Here is a 13,507-nt window from a genome sequence, read left to right as displayed (position 1 = left end):
TTTTTTCCCATTATTTGTATTATATATGTCATTGAAAGTCAACCTAAGAATGAATAAAAGCTGGCTGGGCACGGTGGCTCACACCTGTAATCGCAGCACTTTGGGAGGCCGAGGCAGGCAGATCATGAGGTCAGGAGATCGAGACCAGCCTGGCTAACATGGTGAAACCCCATCTCTCCTAAAAATGCAAAAAAATTACTTGGCGTGGTGGCAGGCACCTGTAGTCCCAGCTACTTGAGAGGCTGAGTCAGGAGAATGGCATGAACCTGGGAAGCAGAGCTTGCAGTGAGCCAAGATCCTGCCATTACACTGGGCCACAGAGCCAGACTCTATCTCACAAAAAAAAAAAAAAAAAAAAAAAAAAAGAATGAATAAAAGCTTTGAGCTTTGAAATTACATCTACTTTGAAAAAGGACATTAAACTTGGGAGCAAACATGCTAGCATGGGGGTGTTCTGTAACCTCATGTCAGACACAGAGCCTGGATGGGAGTTGGGCCCCAGAGATCTGACCCTGACTCACCAATGCGAGATCACCCTGAGAAGAGGGAAGAGGGGCTCATAGTGCAAGCCCAGGTCAGAGGTTTGGTTGCCAGGTAGCAGCCTTACAGGCCACCAGTCAGACCTGGTCAACCAACCTATGAGGTACCTGTGGCAGCCTCACCCTTCCCAGGCCTCTTCTCCTCCAGGTTTAGCCCCAGTCACTCAATGGTGGGAGGACAATTGGCTTCCCTTTCCCAATAGCACTTAGAGTTTTAAAAAGAAACCTGAAGAACAATGCTTACCCTGCCCTATAAGGGATCATGTACTGATTCAGGAAACTCCAAGCAGATGAAGGGAGATTTGGTATTGATGGTCCTCACATGTGCCATGAAGACATCCGCCATCAAAGGCTCCTTCGCCAGGAAAACCTAGACAGAGCAAATGGCACAGTCATGGGTGCCACAGTGACTGCCCCAGGCCCCAGACCCCAGACCTGGGTCCTAGCCCCCCTCTCTACTCATAACTTTGCTCAGTGGTGCAGCTCTTCCAGCCATTTGGCCTCTCAGCAGGCCACAGAGCTTTTTCATACACTATGCACACAGTCTGGATACACTATTCACACTATGATTTGCACACAATTCACATGCTATTCATACTACCATTCATAATTCTATTCATACTACCATCGCTGCTACTATTCACAGTACTGGCCACATACTAGTAACACTCCTATGCACATGCTATTTATATACCATTTGCACACAGTTCACACCACCATTCACACTTCTATTTGCACTGTTTGCACACTATTCATGCTATTACTATTCATACAATTCACACTGCTATCTGCATGCTACTCACACTGCCATTCACACTGCCATTCACACTACTATTCACACTGCAATTCACAGCACTATCCACACTGCCTTTCCCACTATTTTCACACTGCTATTTACAATACTATCCACACACTAGTCACACTCCTGTTAGCACCCTACTCACACTACTATTCAGACTACCATTCACACACTATTTACACTGCTATTCACATTGTTACTGATACTACATTCACAATGCTTTCATACTGTTATTCACACTACTATTCATACACTACTCACTACTATTCACACACTATACACGATACTGTTTTTTGTTGTTGTTGTTGTTTTTGAGACAGAGTCTCGCTGTGTTGCCCAGGCTGGAGTGCAGTGGCACAATCTCGGCTCACTGCAACCTCCACCTCCCGGGTTCAAGTGATTCTCCTGCCTCAGCCTCCCGAGTAGCTGGGGCTACAGGCACGTGCCACCACGCCCGACTAATTTTTTGTATTATTTTAGTAGAGATGGGGCTTCACTGTGTTAGCCAGGATGGTCTCAAATCTCCTGACCTCGTGATCCGCCCACCTCAGCCTCCCAAAGTGCTGGGATTACAGGCGTGAGCCACCATGCCCGGCCCATGCTACTGTTTTCATACTATTCACAATACTCTTCACAACACTACTCATGCACTACTGAGCTTGTAACACTCTCTCTCAACCCCCCTCATGGTTTTTTTGTTTTTTTGTTTTTTGTGTTTTTGAGATGGAGTCTCCCTCTGTCACCCAGGCTGGAGTGCAATGGCACGATCTTGCTCACTGCAACCTCTGCCTCCCGGGTTCAAGCAATTCTCCTGTCTCTGCCTCCCAAGTATCTGGGATTATAGGCACATGCCACCATGTCTGGCTAATTTTGTATTTTTAGTAGAGACAGGATTTCACCATGTTGGTCAGGCTGGTCTCGAACTCCTGACCTCAGGTGATCCACCCGCCTCGGCCTCCCAAAGTGTTGGGATTACAGGTGTGAGCCACCGCGCCCAGCTGTCTCTCACCTTGATAACTCCTATGCACCCATCAGATCTCTGCTGGATCCTCACATCTTGTGGAGACCTTCCTGAGTCCCCCAGACTCACAGGTCATTTTCTGCAAGGTCAGCCTTCACTGTCACCTCAGAGATTTCTTTTGTTGCCATATGTGTTTAGGTGTGTCTAAAGTTTGTGCATGTCTGTCTCTCGATCTCCCCTCCCAGACCCTGAGTCCTGTACTGGCAAAGCTGAGTCTGTTTAGCTCACTGCTCTCACCCCAGCACCCAGCGCAGCCCAGTACCCAGTGGATTCAGGTCCCAGGAAGATCTATGGTGTGTGTGAGGGACTCCATACCCAGGCAGGCTCATCCTTGGCTGAGAGTTCTTACACCACACAGCTTTCAAAGGGCTCAAGACACGGCCCTCCTCCCAGTGGCTGTGTGCATCTAGTTGTAAGGCAGGGGGCTGGATCAGATAGACTATCACCCCATCCAAAGACTCCAGAGGCCTTAGGTATAGGGGGCTGAAGAGGCAGGAGAGACAACCACCTGGCTCTCTGGGAGCTGATCAGGTTATTTTAAACATGTACAGTTTGCCTGTTCTTCACCTGATGTGGGCCTCTGTGGGTACCTAGCAGGAGATCCAGAGGCAGGTCTAATTTAATGACCAGATAGTAATTATTACTAATTAGCACTACCCTTGTAAATAAGCAATTTAAGTATTTCTTTGTTTAAGAAGGCCAAGCACGGTAGCTCACACCTGTAATCTCAGCACTTTGGGAGGCCAAGGCGGCCAGATCACTTGAGGCCAGGAGTTCGAGACCAGTCTGACCAACATGGCAAAACTGTCTCTATTAAAAATACAAAAATTAGCCAGGCGTGGTGGCATGCACCTGTAATCCCAGCTACTTGGGAGGCTGAGGCACAGGAATTGCCTGAACTCAGGAGGTGGAGGCTGCAGTGAGCTGAGATTGCACCGCTGCACTCCAGGCTGGGTAACAGAGCAAGACTCCATCTCAAAAAAAAAAGGGATTAAACATTCACCCTTAAACCTCTTTACTCTCCCAGTTGCCTACCAAAGCCTTTCTTCCCCGGCACAGGAAAAAAACTTCAGCTCAGCCTGGTCTGAAAATCCATTCAGCAAACTCTTACTGAGCACCTACCATGTGCCAGATGCAGCCTCTGTCCTCATGGAGCCTACTCCTCAGGAGAGAGGGATCTATGAACTGTTCTCATGTGCATGGGATCTGACCTTCCCAAACTGTGACTTGTACAATTCCCATCACGCTGGGATGCCCCATAAACCATCACGATCAGAACTAATGTGTGACAACTCTGTTTAAGAGCTTAATGCATACTCGCTCATTTAATCATCATCATAACCCTATGAGGCAAGTACTTTCCATTGTACAGAATGAGAAAACTGAGGCACAGAGAAGAGCTAGGCCTCCCTTTTGCCCCCCAAGCAGCTACCCAGCCCGGGGCAGGGAAGGCATTTCTCTAGGAGTCCAGTAATATGTTCTTCAGAGCTCCACAAAAATGGAATGTGGGTTGCCTGAGTGTTCCAGCCTTGGCCACAGGTCAGCTCTCCTACTAAAGCCAGAGAAGGATATGAAAGGTATTCCATGTTCAGAGAAATTCCCTGAAAAAAGACCCTTCCCTTTGGCCCTGCCCACTAATTATCAATGCCACGGGACTTTTTCCTTATTAAAGCAAGCCGCATCAGGGAGCCTGGGAGGCAGGGGAGAGGTGGAGTCTGTCACATGCTACAAGCTGCTTCCAGGCCCAGTCTGACGCCTTGAGGTTATGAAAGGCACAGAGAGGTGGCCATCCAGCACACACTGCCCAACACCTGCTCTATGCCAGACCCTTCTTGACTGAGCAGGGCCGGGCTGGGCTGGCCTGCAGACACAGAGCCAAATTGGACCCCTGCCCTCAGACAGACGAGAGATGCCCGTGGAAGGTGCATGCAAAACTGAGCTGCACGCACAGACAGAGGAGGGAGACCCACTCCAGCTGTGGTCAGGAAAGGTGAAGTGGGTGGGGCAGGACAGGGAGGAGGCGAGGGATTCGGCTGAAAGGTGAGAGTTGGTGCAATGTGCAGTCCAGGGGCAGGCAGCAGCTGGGAGCAGGTGCCTATTCAGAGCACTGCACAAAGCCCAGGAGGACAGGAAGACTTGGGGCTTGTTTAGGGACCCACCACCGCAAGGCACCTGGGTGTTCACAGAATGAGCAAAGAGCACACTGGGGAGCAAGGATGAGTTCTGACAGATGGAAGGCCACCCTGGGCCCAGTAGAGCCTTTACATTTGCCACATAGCAGGCGTACAAGATAGTAAGTAAGAAGGTCCATTTGTGACGTCGTCCCTCAAGCAACTTTTTTTTTTTTTTTTTTTTTTTTTTGAGACAGAGTTTTGCTCTTGTCACCCAGGCTGGAGTGCAATGGCACGATCTTGGCTCACTGCAACCTCCACCTCCTGGGTTCAAGCAATTCTCCTGCCTCAGCCTCTCAAGTAGCTGGGATTACAGGTGCCCACCACCACATCCAGTTAGTTTTTATATTTTTAGTAGAGATAGGGTTTCACCATGTTGGCCAGGCTGCTCTCAAACTCCTGACCTCAGACGATTCACCCACCTCGGCCTCCCAAAGTGCTTGGATTACAGGCATGAGCCACTGTGCCTGGTCTATTTTTTTTGACTTTTTTTTTTTTTTTTTTTTTTTTTTTTTTGAGATAGGGTTTCACTCTGTGGCCCAGGCTGGAGTGCAGTGGTGCCATCTTGGCTCACTGCAGCCTCTGCCTCCTAGGCTCAATTGATTCTCCTGCCTCAGCCTCCAGAGTAGCCAGGATTACAGACTCATGCACCATGCCCGGTTAATTTTGTTAATCTTTTTGTAGAGACCAGGTCTCACTATGTTGCCCAGGCTGATCTCCAACTCCTGTGCCCAAGGGTTCCTCCTGCCTCAGCCTCCCAAAGTGCTGGGATTACAGGTATGAGCCACCACGCCCAGCCCCCTGAAGCATCTAGGAAAGATGCTCTGGCCACTGTGTGGCCCGTACATGGAATGGGACCAGGCGACACAGTGAGGACAGAGTGGCATCACCGTCTGAGGGGGACCAGGGGTCTGGACTAAAACCATCACAGAGAGCAGGGGGAGGAGGGGGAGGATTTGGGAAACACTGAAGGAGAAGGACAGATGGACTTGGTCTCCACAGGGTGGAGAATGAGGGAGCAAAAAAGCCCAGGAGGTGCCTTCAGGGTGTCTGGCTAAAGGGAGCAGGTGGAGGTGATATTTGCTGAGCCAGGAATCTGGGAGAAGTGGCATTTGTTTTGGGACAGGTTGCATTTCAATCTAAATTAGTTGGAGGCCTACCATGTGCCCAGCCAGATCCTCCCTTTGTTTGCAAAGCCTTAGATTGCTAGATCATTTCCAAGGCCTGGTAGCACAAAGCCCCAGGCCTTCCCAGGTGAGTTGCTTTTGGTGGAGGCATCCGCTGGTGGGGCCTCAAGGGCCACTGATACCCTAACTTTCACCCCAAGAAACCCACTCCATGAGGGAGCTCAGAGGCCAGAACAGAGAATACAGGCTGTTGTTGACATAAGAGGAAAAACCAGGCTTCCTGTTTGAGCTTATGCAGGTACTGGAAGCTCTGAGTAATGCTGAATCTTGGCCTGCCCCAAAGGCAGCCTGCGGTGGGGGCTTCTCACAATTGCTGTCAAGAGTGGCTTTCAAGCATTTGCTTACAGGGGACGTGAGGCCCGGCCAGTGGGTGCTCCATAGAGAAACACTGCATCCATGTAGACAGGCCACAAGATGTGTGACATCAAAGCCGGCTGAACATTGGCCCCTCTCAGGCCGCTCACTGTGGTCAATTGCCCTCGATAAGAACCCATGATCAGACACCAAAGATCTCTCACATGTCCGGTGGCCACTTTCACAGTCGCTGGTGGCCTTTACTCCCACAAAACAGACTATTTCTAGGCCCTTGGACACTGGGATTATCTCCTTTTGCCCGGCCTGGGGTCAAGCCGGTGAGAGATGCCACGGGGCCCGGGACTCACTCTGGGCCAGAAAAGCTGGCCTGCACTGCATGAACTCCCTGTGGGACCTGGGGTAGAGCCCTTGGTCTCTCCCAGCCCCAGACCCCTGTCTGTAATGGGACCTTGCAGTGGAACAAAAACTGCAAGCCTCCACGGAGGTACAGTACCACGGGCAGGTTAAGTCACAGAGGTACAGTACCACGGGCAGGTTAAGTCACGGAGGCACAGTACCACGGGCAGGTTAAGTGTTGGGGCACCAACAACATGAGTTGACATTTATTGTGCTCTTACCACCCACCAGACTGGGCTAGTGCTGTATCTCATTTAATTCTCACAACAATATTCCTGGACATGGTTCTATTCTAAAATAAACATTTGTTCATATTTTTCAACTTTATTGAGGTATAATCAAAGTCTACTGAGCTATACATATTTAAAGTGTATAACTGACAAGAGGTTCTCTATATATTAATTTTAATTATGTTAAGACTACATAAATTTTTAATTTTATTTATTTATTTTGAGACAGAGTCTTACCCTTGCCCAGGCTAGAGTGCAATGGCGTGATCTCGGCTCACTGCAACCTCCGCCTCCCAGGCTCAAGCAATCCTCTCACCTTAGCTCCCAAGTAGCTTGGATTACAGGTGGGCGCCACTATGCCTAACTTTTTTTTTTTTTTTTTTTTTTGAGACGGAGTTTTGCTCTGTTGCCCAGGCTGGAGCACAATGGCGCGATCTCAGCTTACTGCAACCTCTGCCTCCCAGGTTCAACTGATTCTCCTGCCTCAGCCTCCCAAGTAGCTGGAATTACAGGAATGCGCCACCACACACGGCTAATTTTTTGTATTTTTAGTAGAGATGGGGTTTCACCATGTTGGCCAGGCTGGTCTTGAACTCCTGACCAGGTGATCTGCCCGCCTCGGCCTCCCAAAGTCCTGGGATTACAGGCGTTAGCCACTGCACCCAGCCCTAGATAACTTTTTGTATTTTTGGTAGAGACAGGGTTTCACCATGTGGCCCAGGCTGGTCTCAAACTCCTGACCTCAGGCAATCTACCCACCTCAGCCTCCCAAAGTACTGGGATTACAAGTGTGAACCACTGCGTCCAGCCAAAACAACACAATTTAGTACCAAATGTTTAACAAGCACCTATTTTAATTGCTAAAAACTGTGAAATAAAAGTATTATTTGTATTTGACCTGCTATACAAAACTCATCAATTTTTCTTTTGACAAAAGGTAGTAGAAATCCCAAATAAATAAGAGACTACTTATTAAAGGTCATGTTTACTAATCTAGCACCATAATTCCAGTCTTAGAACCTCCCACTCAGCTGGAAGAAGGATATGGCAAGAGGAAACATAATGACAGTTCTCAACTTGGGGCCCCATTTTGCTTCCTCTAAGGCAAAAACACAGGGTCTAGCAAGGAAGAAAATCACTGAGGCTGGAGATAAAAACAAAAGGCTTTGGTTGAGATGGTAAAGGAGGCCCTCAAGAGTGGTGGAATCAGTGTATCCAGAAGGCAGTGCTGGAGTCGGCCTCATGAACTAGGGGGTTTCTTTCTTCCTGGCATCAAGTCCTTTTTTTAGCCAGGTTTGGTGCATCATAGTTCTGAGCCAGATACATTCCAACCACATTGGCCAAAGTGAATCCAAGTAGGAACTGGAGCATGATCATCAGCAGCGAGGGTAGGGAGGGCATGAAGGATGGCTGCAGCTCTGCAGGCTGGTCTGAGCCTCCAGTCGATAAGTTTGAACATGTTTACACCCGTGCAGCTATTACTACAATCGATATGACAGACATCTCCAGCACTCCCAACAGTTCTCTTGTGCTTCTTTGTAATGCATTCCTCCTTCTTTCCACCCCAATCCTCAGGCAACTACTGATCTGCTTTCCGTCAATATAGAGTCCTTCACGTTTTCTAGAGTCTTATATAAATCAAATTATACAGTAGGAACTCTCTTTTGTCTGGATTTTTTCATTCAACATAATTATTGTGAGATTTATCCATGTTGTTGCACATACCAATAGTAAATTCCTTTTGATCACTGAATACTACTCCATTGCATGGATACACCACAGTATCTTTATCCACTCATTTATTGGTAGACATTATGGTTGTTTCTAGCTTTGGGCTATTATAAATAAAGTTGCTATAAACATTTGTGTAGAAATCTTTGGGTGGACATGTTTTAATTTCCATTGGGTGAATATCTAGGAGTAGAATGTCTGGATCATATAATAGATACATGTTTATCTTTTCAAGGAACTGCCAAACTGTTATCCAAATTGGTTTTATATTCGTATCAGCAATATAACTGCTTCACCTCCTCGCCAACACCTGGTATGGTCAGTTCGGGTTTTGTTTCATTTTGTTTTTCAGCTATTCTAATGGATGCAGTAGTAGTACCTCACTGTGGTTTTAATCTGCATTTCCCTGATGACTAATGATGTTGAGCATCTTTTCATCTGCTTATCAGCCATTCATATATATATGTCACCAGGGAAATGCAAATTAATATTATATCTATATATATATAAACTTTTTTGGTGAAATGTCTGTATAAATCTTAGCATCTCTGAAACTGAGATGCATCTTACAATTGATGGCTTTTATAGCTAAACTGGCAAGGAGTGCTTTTCCTTTTGTGGTATGACATAAAATATGGTATACCTTACAATGGATGCAGATTTACATTTATGAAATACATAAGATTTAGATTTATGAAATACATAAAGTCACTTGCCTTAGGTCACACAGTGATGGAAGACAGAGTGTCAAACCCTGAGCCGGTGCTTTTTTTTTCTTTTTTTTTTTTTTTTTTGAGATGGGGTCTCACTTTATTGTCCAGGCTGGAGTGCAGTGGCACAATCTCAGCTCACTGCAACCTCCGCCTCCTGGGTTCAAGTGATTCTCGTGCCTCGGCCTCCCGAGTAGCTGGGACTACAGGCACCTGCCACCATGCCCGGCTAATTTTTGTATTTTTAGCAGAGATGGGGGTTTCACCATGTTGGCCAGGCTGGTCTCAGACTCCTGACCTCAAGTGATTCATCTGCCTTGGCCTCCCAAAGTGCTGGGATTACAGGCATGAGCCACTGTGCCCAGCCAAGCCTGTGCTTTTAAATGTCGCATTATCCTGCATGGTTAGAAGAATCATGACCAAGTTTGTGGTCAGTGGGGAAAACTGTACTTCTGTGCTCTAAGTGCTGTCAAAGAGCTCTGGAATATCCAGGCTCCAGACTTCCAGGCCTCAGCTGGCCGTGGTACCCCTCTGCACAGCAGATGTCTCCACTACAAGCCTTCAACTAGCAAGGACTTACCAAGAGCAACTACGTGCCAGGCTAGGGTGTGGAGCAGACAGGATGCAGTCTCTGGCCTGTAGGACTCAGAGTCCAGAGAGGGAGACAAGAGAGACCCAGATGACAGACACTTAGCAGAGGCTGGGAATGCTCCAGTGAGGGAAGAGTGGCCACGGGCCTGAGCAGTCCTCCAGTGCTTTGTGACCAGGAAAAACAAGTCAAAGTGGAGTGGTGCAGAGGTCCCAGGCTTTTTAAGCCCTAAGGTTCAATCCTGGCTCCAGCCCTTATGAGCTGTGTGACCTCAGGTATGTGGCATGAGCCTCATTTTCCTCATCTGTAAAACAGGGGGCAAATTATGCTATCGACGGTATTTTTATTCTCACTTTACAGATGAGAAAACAAACTTAGAGATGATTAAATAAGAAAATGTATGTAGAGCACTTGGCTCAAACACAGGGTCCTTGGGCTTTAAAGGATAGCTAGGAATCAGGTTGGCAGGGAGAAGGAATGAGAGGATCCCAAGAAAGGAAACCTGTGTGATCTAAGGCAGGGAGTGTGGACACAGAGGGGAAGTGCCGAGGTAGGAAGAGTCTACTGGAGTATTGATTCCAGGGCCTTCTCCTCTGAAAGGCCTTTGTAGGGGCCTCCGGGAGCAGCTCCTGAATCCTGCCCAGTGTTCTATGTTGGGCCGAGAGCTGAGCTACTGGAGCTGCATGGGGTAAGGAGGCTCAGAGGGCCAGACACTCCAAGCCAGACCCTGAAACTGGCCCGAACTTTGGTCTAAGCAGGTGTCATGGCCATGAAAATGCTTGGCCCTCCAGGGTGGCATGGTGGGGGTCCCTGCTGATGGGGCTGCCCACGAGACAGTGGTCCAGAGGTCCCCACATGCCTGCTCAGGTCCTGGCTACCCCCAGCCTGCTGTGGTTCCCATGGCCAGCCACTTCAACTCTCTGTGCCTTAGTTTCCCCATCTCTCAAATGGGAATGGGAAAACATGGCAGGCCTGCCTGCCTCCCCAACCCACAGAGCTGTGGTGGGGTTTGAATGAGCTGCTGAAAGCATGTGAATGGGCTTCAAAACCTGCCAGGTGTTAGGCTGGTGCAAATCCAGGGCAATCCAGGGAATAACAGAACTATGAACTGTCACGCCTGGCAGGTACCCTAAAGAGATTTTACTGTGACACTGGCATTTTCCTGATGAAGAAATTGAGTCCCAGAGATCTAAAGTAGTTTACCTAGTGTCACACAGCCAGTAGGCCAGGATTCAACCTACGGTTTGGCTAATGTAAGCCAGCTCTCACCTCTCTACCTCACAGGCCTGGGATCTCTGGGGTCCTTGGGCACAAGACAAAGTGAAAAATAAAATCAAGAGCCAAGATGATCTCTTTTTTTCTTTTTTTTTTTTTTGAGACGGAGTCTCACTCTGCCGCCCAGGCTGGAGTGCAGTGGCGCGATCTCGGCTCACTGAAAGCTCCGCCTCCCGGGTTCACGCCTTTCCCCTGCCTCAGCCTCCCGAGTAGCTGGGACTACAGGTGCCCGCCACCACGCCTGGCTAGTTTTTTGTATTTTTAGTAGAGATGGGGTTTCACCATGTTAGCCAGGATGGTCTCGATCTCCTGACCTCATGATCCGCCTGCCTCAGCCTCCCAAAGTGCTGGGATTACAGGCATGTGGCCTGAGATGATCTCCCTTAAGAAACCTGGGAAGCCACTGATTTCAGTACAAAGCTTGGAGGTCTTTGAACATGCCTAGTCTCTTCAGACACAATTATGGGACCTCCCCCAGAAGCCCTCCTTTGGCCTCAGGGTTCTTTCTGCAGCTGCTGCTCAAATCATTCTTACTTTTTCTGTAAAATGGGCAGAGAACACCTCAGGGGTTTGCATGGGCTGCCATATTGGTCAACCTTCTACACAGGGCCAGGCGCAGTGGCTCACGCCTGTGATCTCAGCCCTCCGGAAGGCAAAGGTGGGAGGATCACTTGAGGTTAGGAGTTTGAGACCAGCCTGTGCAACATAGCAAGACCCCATTTCTAAAAAAAAAAAAAAAAAATTTCATTAGCTGTATATGGTGGCGCATACCTATAGTCCCAACTACTCGAGGGGCTGAGTTGGAAGGATCACTTGAGCTCAAGAATTTGAGGTTACTATGAGCTATGATCAGCCTGGGTGACAGAATAAAACCCTATCTCTGAAAAGCAGAATAAAAAATAAGGCCGGGTACAGTGGCTCATGCCTGTAATCCCACCACCTTTAGAGTCCAAGGCGGGTGGATCACTTGAGGTCAGGAGTTCAAGACCAGCCTGGACAATATGGTGAAACCCTGTGTCTACTAAAAATACAAAAAAATGTAGCCGGGTATGATGGCGTGTGACTGTAATCCCAGCCACTTGGGAGGCTGAGGCAGGAGAATCACTTGAACCCGGAAGGCAGAGGTTGCAGTGAGCCAAGATTGCTCCACCACACTCCAGCCTGGGCAACAGAGCAAGACTCCGTCTCAAATAATAATACTAAATAATAATAATAAAAACTTTCTCCATAGGATGGGAGATGATAGATATGAAAGTGCTTTAGAAAGAAAAAACAATCGGCTGGGCGCGGTGGCTCACGCTTGTAATCCCAGCACTTTGGGAGGCCGAGGCGGGCGGATCACAAGGTCAGGAGATCGAGACCACGGTGAAACCCCATCTCTACTAAATATATAAAAAATTAGCCGGGCGTGGTGGCGGGTGCCTGTAATCCCAGCTACTCGGAGAGGCTGAGGCAGGAGAATGGCGTGAACCCGGGAGGCGGAGCTTGCAGTGAGCTGAAATCGCGCCACTGCACCCCAGCACTCCAGCCTGGGTGACAGAGCGAGACTCCGTCTCAAAAAAAAAAAAAAAAAAGAAAGAAAGAAAAAACAATCATTGCTTACACAAAGCAACAGCTTTGTGTATTACATCACAGGGCGTATTCCTACTGTGATGTAATGGCTCCAAGGGTAGGCAGCCCTTGAGAGATTGCAAATATTTATGAGCAAAGGGAAGAACTTAAACACAACCACAGGAGATGCAGTAGCTGAGGAATCTGGAACCTGGGCGGCCTCCCCAAGAGTGCTCGGATATTCACAAGCTCTTAGAGACTCTGGGCCACTTAGCATCAGCTTCGCAGAGTCTTTTTAATTAAGGAAAACAGATGGGCGTGAATGTGTAGATTCTTGACAGCTTTTGCCAAAGGAAAAACAGCTGTTTCTAGGACGTTTCCCACCATTTTCCTCCTGTCCCAGGACCTCCTTCTGATCAATGCCTGGTGCTTTTTTCTTCTCCTTCATTTTCTTCCTTCTTCTTTCTTCCTTCTTCCTTCCCCTTCCCCTTCTTCTTCTCCTTTTCTTGGGGGTTGGGGGATGCCAAATCTCCAGTACGGGCAGCACAGAGGAGAATTTCACAGACTCAGCACATTCCCATCCCACTACTCAAAAATTCGGGTGCTTGATTTTCCCTTGTGACGTTCATCTTAATGGTAAGCACAAGGTACAGTGAGTGGTTTTGAAGGCAGGTTCCTTATCATGGAGCGTTATCTGCACCATCAAAGTACACTTGAAGAAAAAAGCAGTTTCAACATCAAACCTGAAGGTTTGACTGTTAAAAGAAAGAGCCGAGACAAAGCGACCACAGCTTTTATCACAAATTCAAGAGGGCGGCGTGCGGTAGGAATACTACATTTTGGGCCTGCTGCTGAAAATGCCTCCACGGCCTTTGAACAAAAAACAAACCATGCTGTGGAAATTGCCGGTAATTGTCTTTACCTACGGTTTCAGAGGGCGCACACCGGGCCTTGTGGTTGTGGGCGCCGTTTCATGCTGGGGTTCGCGTCCCT

The 13,507-nt window shown here is 48.2% G+C and overlaps 1 protein-coding gene across 1 annotated transcript in view; it reads right to left on the bottom strand.

Moving 5' to 3' along the window:
• Positions 1-13,507, bottom strand: part of VDAC1 (voltage dependent anion channel 1) — a 139,129-nt gene that overhangs the window by 105,008 nt on the left and 20,614 nt on the right. Inside the window, exon 4 of the mRNA XM_030829186.1 lies at positions 784-909. The gene's annotated coding sequence lies outside the window, so the exon portion shown is untranslated. The remainder of the gene's footprint in view (positions 1-783; positions 910-13,507) is intronic.

The sequence above is a fragment of the Nomascus leucogenys genome, chromosome 2 (assembly GCF_006542625.1).
Source record: "Nomascus leucogenys isolate Asia chromosome 2, Asia_NLE_v1, whole genome shotgun sequence".
In the NCBI taxonomy this organism is placed as follows: Eukaryota; Metazoa; Chordata; class Mammalia; order Primates; family Hylobatidae; genus Nomascus; species Nomascus leucogenys.
This window is presented reverse-complemented; position numbering and strand designations above follow the sequence as displayed.